This window comes from Rhinopithecus roxellana, chromosome 14 (assembly GCF_007565055.1).
Source record: "Rhinopithecus roxellana isolate Shanxi Qingling chromosome 14, ASM756505v1, whole genome shotgun sequence".
NCBI classification, from domain to species: domain Eukaryota; kingdom Metazoa; phylum Chordata; class Mammalia; order Primates; family Cercopithecidae; genus Rhinopithecus; species Rhinopithecus roxellana.
In genome coordinates this window covers 64,614,560-64,627,911 of record NC_044562.1, presented here as the reverse complement: position 1 = coordinate 64,627,911, position 13,352 = coordinate 64,614,560, and positions in this window count along the sequence as shown.

Sequence of the window (13,352 nt, the reverse complement as noted above, 5' to 3'; positions counted from 1 at the left end):
TGCCTGGTTGTTGTTTTTTGTTTTTTGTTTTTTTTTTAAAGTAACATTAACTATGAAATTTTTCTCTTCCCATCGAAGAGATGGGACTCTCTTCTGGAGAGAGAGAATAGTAGCAAACAAATACTAGGCCTGGAATATTAGATCCTTGCTTAGCTACAGTCATTGGCCCAGGAGAGTGCTGGGCTGTGTAAGGGGTACTGGCATCGGAACTGTCTCTTGTGTTTTAGGAATGTGTCCTTTGGGGTTGTGGCAGCCAATTTCGATTTATGTTTACAACATAAATGTATATTGAACTTTACTAAATGTCTTGGAATTATCTCATTTTGTTCTTCCTTGATAAATAAAAGAAACTAATAAGATTGGTATTAGCTAAGGATTTTAGGAGTTGAGGACTCTCGAAGTGACTGGTGTATTTCAGGTCAGTTTACAATGGTTGTAAATTTCTTGTTATTAGAAAGGCAAGCAGCTCAGTGTCAGAAGAGTTCTGTCTTTCTCTTTATGTTTGATTTTTTTTTTTTTTAAATGGAGTCTCGCTCTGTCGCCCAGGCTGGAGTGCAGCGGCGCGATCTCGGCTCACGGCAAGCTCTGCCTCCCGGGTTCATGCCATTCTCCCGCCTCAGCCTCTCGAGTAGATGGGACTACAGGTGCCGCCACCGTGCCCGGCTAGTTTTTTTGTATTTTTAGTAGACATGGGATTTCACCGTGTTAGCCAGGATGGTCTCGATCTGACCTCGTGATCTGCTTGCCTCGGCCTCCCAAAGTGCTGGGATTACAGGCGTGAGCCACCGCGCCCGGCCTGTGTCTGATTTTAATTTTGAAAATTCATCTATGGAGCTCGGGGGACTTTCAGGACAGTGAAACTGCTCTGTATGATACTGAAATGGGAGATGCATGACATTATGCACTGTGGAAACCCGGAGGATGTGCAATGCAGAGTGCATACCCTAATGCGCCACACTCATGCCAGATGTTAATGGTAGAGGAAATTCTGTGGGGTGAGGTTTAGGGTGGGGAAAGGGGGTATCTGAGAACTCACTGTGTTTTCTGTTCAACTTTTTAAGAAACCTAACTCTGGTCTAAAAAATAAAGTTTATTAATAAAAGAATTATCTGGTGCCTTAGGAATAAGAGGTATCACAGTCGTCATTGTCCCCATGAAAATACCCTTGTTGCTTCTTTTCCTCCAGGTTTCTCAGTCTAGGGAATCAATAGCAAAGTGAGCTTTCTGTCAAAGCAGGTATTGCCAGGAAGCGGTCCAGAGGACTGGGGCTTTTGTTCTCCAAGCCACTTACTTAGAAATGTGCTCCAAATTGGTTCCGTTCCTGGAGCTAGGCCTGCTTTGGGGCTGATTGAGCAGTGAAAGAATTTGAGGATGTGAGAATCCCCCAAACCAATCACAGTCTCCTGCTAGGACTGAAGCCCACGTGCGTTACCAGGGCAGTGGCTGAACCCTTGAAAACATCATGAACCCTTGAAAACTATTTCCTGGAGGATGCATGACACACTAAGCCATTATCAGTCATTTGTGCCTGGGTGTAGATGTGGCTATTTAATTCTGCTCCATAGCAAACTGCTTTACTTATTACAGCTTTTAAATGTCTGATAAGGCTAGTCCCTATCTCACCCAAATTCTTCTATAATTTTTCCAGAACTTTCCTGAATATTTTCATATGCTTATTTTATTTCAACTGTAGGATCAACTTGTCAGGTTATGAAGAAAACTCTGATAGCATTTCAAATCAAATTAATTACATCAAATTTACAAATTAAGTTAGAAAAACATGACATCTTTGGATTTTTGAGTTTTGCTCCATAAGACTAAAATATACGTTTCCATGTGCTAAAGTCTTCCTTTATGCCCCTCTGGAGATTAAGAATTTTCTCATATGTGTTCTGCGTATTTCCCTTAAGATTTATTTATTGCTATAATTCTTTTCATTGCTGTTATAAATGGGATCTTTTGTCATCATATTTCATAATATAAAATTGACTAACATATATTAAGATTTTGGCCTCTCTTCCTGCTGACTTTTCATATTGTTACTAATAGATTTTCAGCTGACACTCTTGAATATTCCATGTATTACAGCCATAACTTTTTCAAATCATATTAATTTTGCCTTCTTTTCGTTTTTTAAACGTTCTTTCTTTTTCCTATTTTCTTTGATGAGTCTATTTCAACAGGACTAAATGCCAGAGTGATGATAGACTCCTCTGCGTCCCGTTCCTTACTTTGACAGCGTTCTAAAAAGCACTTTAGTGTTTCACCGTGGACAATGCTGACGTCAGTTTCGGTGTAAGAGGGTCTATATTTTTAAGCACATTAAAGTTGCATCTGTTCTTCCACTATTAAAAGCTTACAACATAAATGTATATTTAACTTTACTAAATGTCTTGAAATAATCTCATTTTGTTCTTCCTTGATTAAAAAAAAGTAGAATGAATTGTTAACAAATCACTTTATTGAACCATCTTTGCTTTCTTGAGACAACCTCACTTGGTCATGGTTTACCACTCTGTAAATACGCCGCTGTTTCATTCAGGTTGTTTATACTAAGCTCCCTAAGTGGGAACCGACTGTAGTTTATTCTATGCTGTCTTTGTTTGGTTTTGGTGTCCGGGTTGTGAAGTCCGTTCCATCTCTATGGTCTCTCCACGGCATCGCCTCCTGTCCCAACAACCTCCAACACTCTGGTCTAGTAAAGGACCTATCTTTAAACATCCACGGAGGGCAGGTGTGATTTTTCTTTATGGTCTGAATAGAATATTAACTGTATATAAAGTAATATATATTAATTTACATATTTTTGTAATCTGTCAATCTTTGAATTCAGCAACCTTTCCCAAGTCTTTTTCTTCCACTTTCTTCTGGAAAGTTGGCAAAAATACTCTTCATTTTTATTTCACTTTCTTCTGGAGAGAGAGGATAGTAGCAAACAAATACTAGGCATGGAATGTTAGATCCTTGCTTAGCCACAGTCATTGGCCCAGGAGAGTGCTGGGGTGTGTAAGGGGTACTGGCATCGGAACTGTCTCATGTGTTTTAGAAAGGTGTCCTTTGGGATTGTGACAGGCAATTCCATCATTAACCTGGCTACCAGGCCCCAGCTCAGTGTATGCCTTCTCAGAACACTGCCTTTCCTTGGGCATTAGCAGACCAGTAGGAATAGAAATACACATAGTGGGGAACATGGCTGTCGGCAGCAACAGAGACGTCATGGAAGATGCAGATGGAGGCTGTGGGACCCACATACTCCGCACACTCAGCTGAGCCTGTTTCTGAAAACAAACATGATCTACTTCCTTCAGACTGGAATCCATGTGTGTCATTAATTTTCTGTTAAACAAAGAGAACTGTGGCTTTTTTTGAGTGGAGCACACCTGTCCCCACATGTGGGATTGCAGAATGTGGTCACTGCCAGGATTCCCTCTCAGCTCTCACCTCTGTAGAAATCCCAGCACAAAACAGTGGAAAGCCCCTCTTTTAAAATGTCTGGGTGCCACTGCAAGGCTTGCAGCAGAACAATTTTGGCCTCTCTCCAGAGGCGGGTGTGACCGGAGCCAACTTGTCTGGAGTGACTTTTTCACTATGAAACTATCAGCAGCACGGACGAGCAAAACAATGTTGCATTATTTAGAGCCCCTGTGAATGTGCACACCTTTTATAAGTGGACTGTGTTTACCCTCCTGTCCCTTCACAGCTGGGATTAAAAATTGCCAGAGTTCAAATATTTAATGTTCTGTCTTGTTTTCTACCCTTGGAATGTTTCAGTGTCGCCTGACTTGTTGCCAACACGTACACCACATTGTTCCTCCCTTGCCCAGGTTACCGCGTGTATGAGAAGCTGGACAGTCAGTTCTTGTCACCTTTGGTGATGTGTCAGCCTGAAAGTCAGCTGGTGCCCTCCTCAAGTTTGGAGGCAGCTTCCTAGGGCTATTCTGATCCATGTTATTTTTCTTTCCAGGTTGCGACAAGAGATTTAATTTTGATCATGAGAATAATTTTATATTGCATTTCATAATATGTTGTTTCATTTCTTCAGTGATTTTGGAATGTTAGTAGACACAAAAGGATGTATGTAAGAGAAGAGGGAAAGGGGCAAGTTATGAATTACTCTATAGAATGTTATGTACTGCAAATATGACAAATTCTATCTTTCTTTCTTGCTCAAGACCCCTGTCAGATCAGACTGCTTGGCAAGAGGAAGAATTTGAGTGAGAAGGTGGTGCTTCCAGATATTTAGCAGACCAGGCTGAGGCTTGATGTCTAAACACAGGCTGCGAGTGGCACTGCATAGTTAGGGGCCCAGCTACAGTTGCTATGGGAGTAGCTGGGGCCGCTGGTCCAAGGAACACATGAAATCTCTAACTGGGGTGAGCTGTAGGGAGCGTCCAGGATTAGACAGGGACAAGGGAACAATGGCAGGGTCTTAGTCTGCTTGGGCAGCAATCACAAGATACTATAGACTGGGATGCTTAAACAACAGACATTTATGGCTCTCACAGTCCTAGAGGCCAGGAAATCCAGCACCAAGGTGCCAGCAGATTTGGTTCCTGGTGAGTGCCTTCTTTCTGGCTGGTGGCTGACTTCTCACTGTGCACTCGCAGTGGAGAGAGAATGAACTCTGACCCCTCTTCCTCTTCTTATAAGGATACCCGCCAATCCCATCATGGAGCCACACCCTCAGGACTTCACCTAAACCTCATCTCCAAATAATCCCCATCCTATCGGGGATTAGAGCTTCAACATATGAATTTTGAGGGGGAGACAAAAATTCAGTCCATAACAGTCATGGAGCATCAGACACACCAGAGCTGTTACACACTCCACTGACCACGGGAGCTCTGAGAGCTGGGGTCACATATTTAGCTGCTGACCAACTTCACCCCCACTTTCCTGATCCAGTGCTAGCCAATTCCCCAGATCAGCAGGAGTGTGTCTGCTGCATCTCTGGACTCTCACAGTTGCTACAGTCCCAGTTCAGCCCCCCAAGATCACCCCGCCAAAGGACTCCCCAGGGTAAGAACCAGTCTTCCTGGAGGTACCAACAGGCAGAGAAAGAGAAACCTCCTCAACCTGCTCATTCTTATTGATTTTCCAACCACGTTTATTTCCACGGAACAGCAATAGGTCAGTGACAGAAGCCACAGTCTGAGACCTGAAGATTTCTCAAACGCACATATAAGAGTTTGCATATGTACCCCCAAACCCACCTTTTCTTGTTCCCTCTTTCGATTCCACCTTCACCTGTGCCCTCCACCACACCAGGATATTCTGTACCACCCCTGAGTGGGGCCCCAGAGCTGACCTCTTCCTTGCCCAGCTCAAGTCTGTACATCTCCCTCCTGGTATTTTTGTGCCCTTATAATGTAGGACGTGGTTTGGGTCCCAAATGTCTGTGATGGATTCCCATGTTTTCCTTCCTTGGTAGTAGATTGCTTTGGCTATTATTCTTTTATGATCCAATTTATGCAAAGTGTCAAGCATTTATTTTCTTAACTTTCTTAAGTTAGTAATAAAATGAGCTGAATATCTCCCTTCACTGTCCATTATTGTTTTGTGCTATTTGTTGTGCAGACCTTTATTTCAAATGCTGTCTACTCATTTCTACATCCTATTTGAACGTGACTATATTAATATATTTAATGGTCAGTTTCTCAATCAATATTTTACTTGCTAATAGGCTCACCCTGACTGAACCCTTGGACTATTGACTGGGAGGAAATCCCTTTCATAAAAATAAAAATCTTGAATTTTCTTATCCATCACATAAGATGCTTAGAAGTCTCCAGTCTGTCTTAACAGAAAGTAAAAGCTGAACAAACTGAAAAATCAAGATTTTTAGATTCTTACATTCTTAGGCTTGTCAGAGAAGTTAGGTCACAGGACAAACTGCTGATCTTAAAGTTGGAGAGATAGACGGGTGAATACAGAGAGTCACAACTTTCCAGAGCAGAAATCTACAAGCATAAGCCTCTGGGGAAACAACGCCAGGGTAGGGAAAGCTGAGCTGTAATTGATGAATTGCTGAAGGCTCAGGATGGACAGGTCTGAGTTTGAAAAACTCCAGGGGATGCACTCAAAGGAAGTCTCCACACATTTATGTTTCACCCTGAGATGCTCTAGCATCCTCACCGTGAACATTGGAGAAAAATACCCCCAGGAATCATGTTTACCTTTTAATAAAAAAATTACAAAACATACTAAAAGGGAAAAAACCTTACACTTTGAAGAGACTGAACAAATATCAGAACCAGAGTCAGATATGGCAGGAATTTTGGAATTTTCAGTATAGGAATAATTTTTAGAACTCCAAAACTATGATTAATATGCTAAGGGCTTTAATGAAAAAAATAGACAATATCCAAGAGCAGATGGATAATGTAAGCAGAGAGATACATATTCTAAGACAAAATTTAAAAGAAAGGCTAGAGATTAAAAATATTGAAAGAGAAATGAAGAATGCTGTTGATGGACTCGTTAGTAGACTGGACATAGACAAGGAAAGAATCTCCAAGCTTGAGGATATGTCAATAGAAATTTCCAAAACTGGAAAGCAAAGAAAAAATGACCAATCCCACCCCCCATCCCCAACCAAAAACAAAACCAAACAAATAACAGAGCAGAATATCCCAAAACTGTGAGATGACTATAAAAAGCATAACATATGTGTAATGGGGATACTAGAAGGCAAAGAAAGAGGGGAAGAAACAAAGCAATGTTTGAAGCAACAATGACTGATAGTTTCCCCAAACTAATGTCAGACGCCCAAACTACAGATCCAGGAAGCCCAAAAAACACCAAGCAGGATAAACGCCCAAAAGAAATACACCTGGGCCAGGCACATCATATTCAAACTTCAGAAAAATCAAAGATAAAGAGAATGTCCTGAAAGAAGCCAGAAGAAGAAAACAACTTACTTATAGAGAGACAAAGATAACAATGACATGTGACGTTTTCTCAGAAACCACGCAAGCAGGGAGGGAGTGGAGTGAAATATCTGCAGTGTTGAGAGAAGAAACCCACTTCTTTGCGCTGCATGTAATTATCCTTCTTACATGAAGGAGAAATAAGAACATTCTTAGACAAAAATTGAGAGAATTTGTTGCCAGTAGGCCTGCCTTTGAAAGAAGTGTTAAGAGAAGTTGTTTGATGAGAAGGAAAATGTTATAGGTCAGAAACTTGTATCAACATTAAGAAATGAAGAGCATTGAAGAAGGAATAAGTGTTATTGTTCTTATTCTTATTTGATCTAACAGATAATAGTTTGTTCAGAATAACAATAGCTACATTGTGTTCTAATATATATATAATATGTTTATGCATAAATGAAATAAATGGCAACAATGATACAAGGAAGAAGAGGGAGAAATTAGGAATATTTTGTTATTGTAAGGTACTTGCACTACCCATGAAATGGCAAAGTGTTATTTAAAAGTGGACTTGGATTAGTTGTAATGTGTGTTGGAAACTCTGAGGTAGTCACTAAAAAGAGTACAGAAAGAAAAAAAATAATATACTAACAATGAAGAGAAAATAGCATCATATAAAATGCTCAATTGAAATAAAAGGCAGAAACAGTGTAGAAGACAAAAATAAGAGCAAAGAACAAGTGCAACAAACAAAATAGTAACAAGTTTGGTAGATATTAGTCCAATGATCTCAATAATCACTTTAAACATCAATTTCCTAAATATTAGATTGATGCAAAAGTAATTGTGGGTTTTGCTGTTACTTTTTTTTTTTTTTTTTTTTTTTTTTGAGCTGGAGTCTCACTCTGTCGCCAGGCTGGAGTGTAGTGGCGTGATCTCAACTCACCTCACTGCAACCTCCGACTCCCGGGTTCAAGCAATTCTCCTGCCTCAGCCTCCTGAGTAGCTGGGATTATAGGCATGCACCACCATGCCCAGCTAATTTTTGTATTTTTAGTAGAGATGGGGTTTCACCATGTTGACCAGGTTGGTCTCGATCTCCTGACCTTGTGATCTGCCCACCTCAGCCTCCCAAAGTGTTGGGATTACAGGTGTGAGCCACCGCGCCTGGCCTGCTATTACTTTTAATTGCAAAAACTGCAATTACTTTTACACCAACCTAATACATCGATTAAAGACAGAGGTTGTTTCAATGGATCAAAATATGACCCAACATCTTGTCTTAAAAAAGCCCACTTGAAATATAAAGACACATAAAAGTAAAGCTATGGAAAAGGATATATCATACTAACACTAATCAAAAGAAAGGAGGAATAGTTGTATTCATTTCAGACAGAGCAGAATTCAGAGCGAGGAAAGTTATCAGAGTTAAAGAGGATGATTATATAATGATGAAGGAGTTAATACTCCAAGAAAACAACAATCATTAACGTGTATGTGCCTAATAAAAGAGCATCAAAATATGTGAGAGAAAAACCAATAATACTGCTTGGAGAAATAGATGAATCCACTATTATAGTTGGAGATTTTAACATTCTTCTATCAGAGATGACAGATGCAGCAGGCAGAAAATCACGAAGGACATAGTTGCACTCAATAGCACCATCAATCAACTGGATGTAATTCACATCTACAGACTACTTCATCTAACAACAGCATATTACACATTCTTCTCAAGCTCATATGGAATATTCACCAAGATGTAGCACATTGTGAGCCATAACACACCTTAACAAATTTGAAAGGATAGAAATCATACAATGTCTGCTTTCATACCACAGGGGAATTAAATTAGAAATTAGTACAGAAAGATAGTTGAAAAATTCCCCAATACTTAGAGATTAAACAACATACTTTAAAGTCACAAATGGGTCAAAGAAAATCTTAAGGGAAATTACAAAAAAAATTGAACTGAATTAAAATGAAAATACAACTTAATTTGTGGTGTGCTAGAAAAGCAGTGCTTAGGGGAATTTTTTTAGCATTGAATGCATGTGAAAAAGAGGAAAGAAGATCTGAAATCAATAGTCTAAGTTTACACTTTAGGAAACTAGTAAAAGAAGAGAAAATTAATTCCAAAGTAAGCAGAAGAAATATAATAAATATTGGCACAGAAATCAGTGAAACTGAAGATAGGAACTCAACAGAGAAAAGCCAATAAAACCAGAAGCTGGTTCTTTGAAAAGATTAATAAAATTTATCAGCCTCTAGCCAGGATAACAAAGAATACAAAAAAGAAAAGAAAGAAAAGAAAAAAAACAGAAAAGAGGTAACACAAATTACTAATATCACAATAAAAGAAGGAACATCGCTACAGATCTCATGGACACTAAAAGAACAGTAAAGGAATGCTATGAATAAATCTAAGTCCACAAATTTGATAACCTAGATGAAACAAACTAATTCCTTAGAGGATACAATTTGCCAAAACTTACACATTAAAAAATAGACAATTGGAATAAGCCTATACCTTTAAAGAAATAGAATCAGTAATGAATAACCTTCCAAAGAGAATGCTCAAAGCCCAGACGGGTTCACTGGTGAATTCTACCAAACATTTAAGGAAGAAATTATACCAGTTCTCTACAGTCTGTTCTAGAAGTTAGAAGCAAAGAAAATGCTTCCTAATTCTATGAGGCCAACATTAACTTAAAACCAAAACCAAACAAAGAGGTTACAAGAAAATAAAAAATATATAGACCAATATCGCTCTTGATCATAGATGCAAAAATTCTCAACAAAATATTAACACATCAAATATAATAATGTATAATCAGAATTATTCAAAACCATCCCAATAAAGATCCAAGGAAGGTATTTTGTGATATCAATACTGATTCTAAAGTGTATATAAAGATGCTGAAAACCCCAAATGCAGAAATCAAGAACAACAAGAAAGCCAGAAGAGTGATACTACTCAACTTTAAGATGTAAGTAGAACTCATCAAAGAAGGTATACAAATGGCAAAGGTGTACAAATGGTAAACATTTGCATATAAAAAAATGCTAAACATCACATGCCATTAAGGAATTGCAAATTAAAACAACAATGTGATACAACTATACATCTACTAGGATGGCCAAAAACCAAAACACAGACAATTCCAAATGCTCCTGAGGATGTGTAATAACAAGAACACTCATTCATTACCGTGGGAATGCAAAATGGTACAGCCACTTTGGAAGACAGTTTGGTGGTTTCTTACAAAGCTGAACATACTTGTACCCTAAGATCAAGCAATCATGTTCCATGGTGTTTACCCAAATGATTTGAAAATGTACACTTGGATATTTACAACAGCTTTATTTATAATTGCCAAAGCCTGGAAGCAACCAAGATGTCCTTCAGTAGATAAATGGATAAACTGTGGCATATCCAGACAATGGAGTATTATTCAGTGCTGAAAAGAAATGGACTATGAAGTCATGAAGACATGGAAAAAAACTTAAATATATGTTACTAAGCGAAAGAAGCTAATCTGAAAAGACTACACACTGTACAATTCCAACTACATGACATTTTGGAAAATGCAAAGCTATGGAGACAGTCGAAAGATTGGTGGTTGTGAAGGGTTGGGGATAGGAAGGGATGGATAGTTGGAGCACTGGGAATTTTTAGGGCAGTGAAACTATTCTGTATGATACTATATTGGTGGGAAAATGTCATTATACATTTGTCCAAACCCACAAAATGCACAATATTAAGAGTAATCCCTAATGAAACTATAGATTTGGGGTGACGATGTGTCAATGCATGTTCATCAGTTGTAACAAATGCAGCACTGTGGTGTGGGATGCTGATCATGAGAGAGGCTGAGCATGTGTGGTAGCAGGGAGTATACGGGAACTCTGTCCTTTCTACTCAGTTTGACCGTGAACCTAAAACTTCTCTGAAAATTAAAGTTTATTAATTTTCAAAGAAGGAGCCTGACCCAATGTCATGATTCATGTAACACATTTGGGGTTGGGGGTTTGGTAGTTATACTTGTATTGGTTTCCTATTGCTGCTAAACAAATTGCCACGAACTTAGTAGATTAACACAATTCAAATGTATTACCTTACAGTCCTGGAAGACAGACATCTGCAATGGGTCTCATTGGGCTAAAATCAAGGTGTTGGCAGGGCTGGTTCCTGCGGGGGCTCCAGGGGAGAATGTTTCCATGTTCTTTCCAGCTTCTAGAGGCCACCTGCATTCCTTGGCTCGTGGTCTCTTCCTCTGTCTTCCTCATGTGAAACTCCAGCCTTGGTTTCCATCATCATATGGCCAGCTTTCTCTCAGACTCTGACTCTCTTCTCTCCTTTTTAGAAGAGCTCTTGTGGTTACATTGGGTCCACCTGGGTAATCCAGAATAATCTCCTCATCTCAAGATCCTTAACCTAATAACACCTTTCCCTTTTACCATGTAACGGAACTGTTATGGACTGAATTGTGTCTCCCAAAACCCGTATGTTTAAGTCCTAATCTCCGGTTTCTCAGAATGTGGCTGTATTTGGAGAGAAGGCCTTTAAAGAGGAAATTAAAATAAAACGAGTTCACAGAGGTGGGTCAACATGAGCAGTGTCCTTATAAGAAGATGAGATTAGGACACAGACACACAGAGGAAACATGATGCAAAGATACAGGGAGAAGACAGCCATCGACAAGCCAGGAAGACAGGCCTCAGGACAATCCAAACTTGATGACACTTTGATCTCAGACTTCTAGCCTCCAGAACTGTAAGAAAATAATTTTCTACTGTTTAAGTCACCCAGCCGGTGGTATTTGGTTATGGCAGCCCAAACAAAACGGAAGTAACATATTCACAGATTCTGGGGATGAGGATGTGAACATCTTTGTGGGTGGGGAGGGCATTTTTCAATCTACCACAACCACCACAAACCAGTCCAAATGGCTGCCACGTGTTGAATGTTGCAGGCCAGGCAGGAACCTTACATGTATTATAGTATTTAATTCTTAAAACAACCCTACTGGGTAGCTACCATCACTATCCCAATTTTACCAATAAGGAAAAGATAGCTTAGAGAAAACTTGTTGCATTGCTAGTAAGAGGCAAAAGCAAGACTTACATTTTAGCTCTCTGGTTTCTGTCTTCTCCCTTCTATTAAAAGAAAAAAAAAAAAAACATTGGAATTGCAGTTCTCTGGATAGATATGAAGCAAAGGGGATGACAGCCACACTGCAGGCCTGATGTACCTCTCTGGCTATCAGATGTTGCCAGTGTTTGCTTCTTACACAGCGATTGCAAGCCCCCCTTGCCGTCCTGCCTGCCTTTCTGAAAAATGTGCATTGAGTGGCTTCATAAGGAAATCCAGAGAACTTGGTTCTCTGAGTCTGATGCAGCTACAGAAACTGTGGAGATGTGAGTGTGGAATTATTTTACCCTAAAGGACCCTGTTAAACACTCACACTTTTGCCTAAATCCTAGACCGAAGGCGTGAAGTTTTCAGCTCATGAAATTAGACAAGGAGCTGGGGTTCATTCCAAGTTTCCCTTTGCCCGTGACCCTGGCATTCTTTCTTTTGACATCCAAACAGACACTCCCTTGGCTTCCACTCAACAGAAAATTGGCATCCTGAAAAGCCAAATAAAACCTACCTCAAAAGGGAAAACAAAATTAATGAACAGACAGGAAATCTGAGACTTATTTTTCTCTGAAGTAGGATACGGGGGAGTTAATGGCTTTGTGAATAAACTGGAGGAGGAGGGAGAGAGAAACAAAGCTGGGTTTCCAAGGTTGGTTCCCCCAGCTGCTCCAGGCGTGTTGAGCTAGGGGGCACTCGGTGGCAGAGTTTGCTAAGCACCGTGGCTCCGTGGGCTCCCAGGGCCCCAGGCTTGTGACTACGAGAGCAAGGCTTGGTATTTTCTCCAGGTTCCAGTCAATTATCACGGTTAAATTGGAACATGCATGTCCTTCTGTGGACAGAATTGCAGGAGCTGCCGCAGCTTCTTCCAAAATAGAGCTCTCCAGGCTGCTGCAGCTGCTGACGTTTTCCTGTGTCTCTCAACCTGCTCTTCCTCTCCTTTCTTCCTGACGTGCCATCTCCCCTCGCCTGCTTCCGCTCGCTCGGACTGGGGCCTGCTGGGACATCACCCAGTCTACCACCCTGGTGTCTCAGAGGATGGGTGAGGTCACTGTTTTCCATTCCAAACCACACCTGCTATTAGGAACATTTCATTTTCATCTCTTCACTGGTTTGCTTCTGTGGGGGCAAAACTCAGATTTCCAAGAAAATGCATTGCATTGTAAAAGGATCCTTCAGATTCAAAAAACATCAACAACAACAAAAAATCAATTCACCAAGAATCCCACCACATACATCTTGTGTCTTTTGTGCTCCCTTTAAAATCTGTTGGGGAAATCCTCCCCTGACCAAGAATGGGAATGCTGGCTGACTGTGGCTACTCTCAGATAATTAAA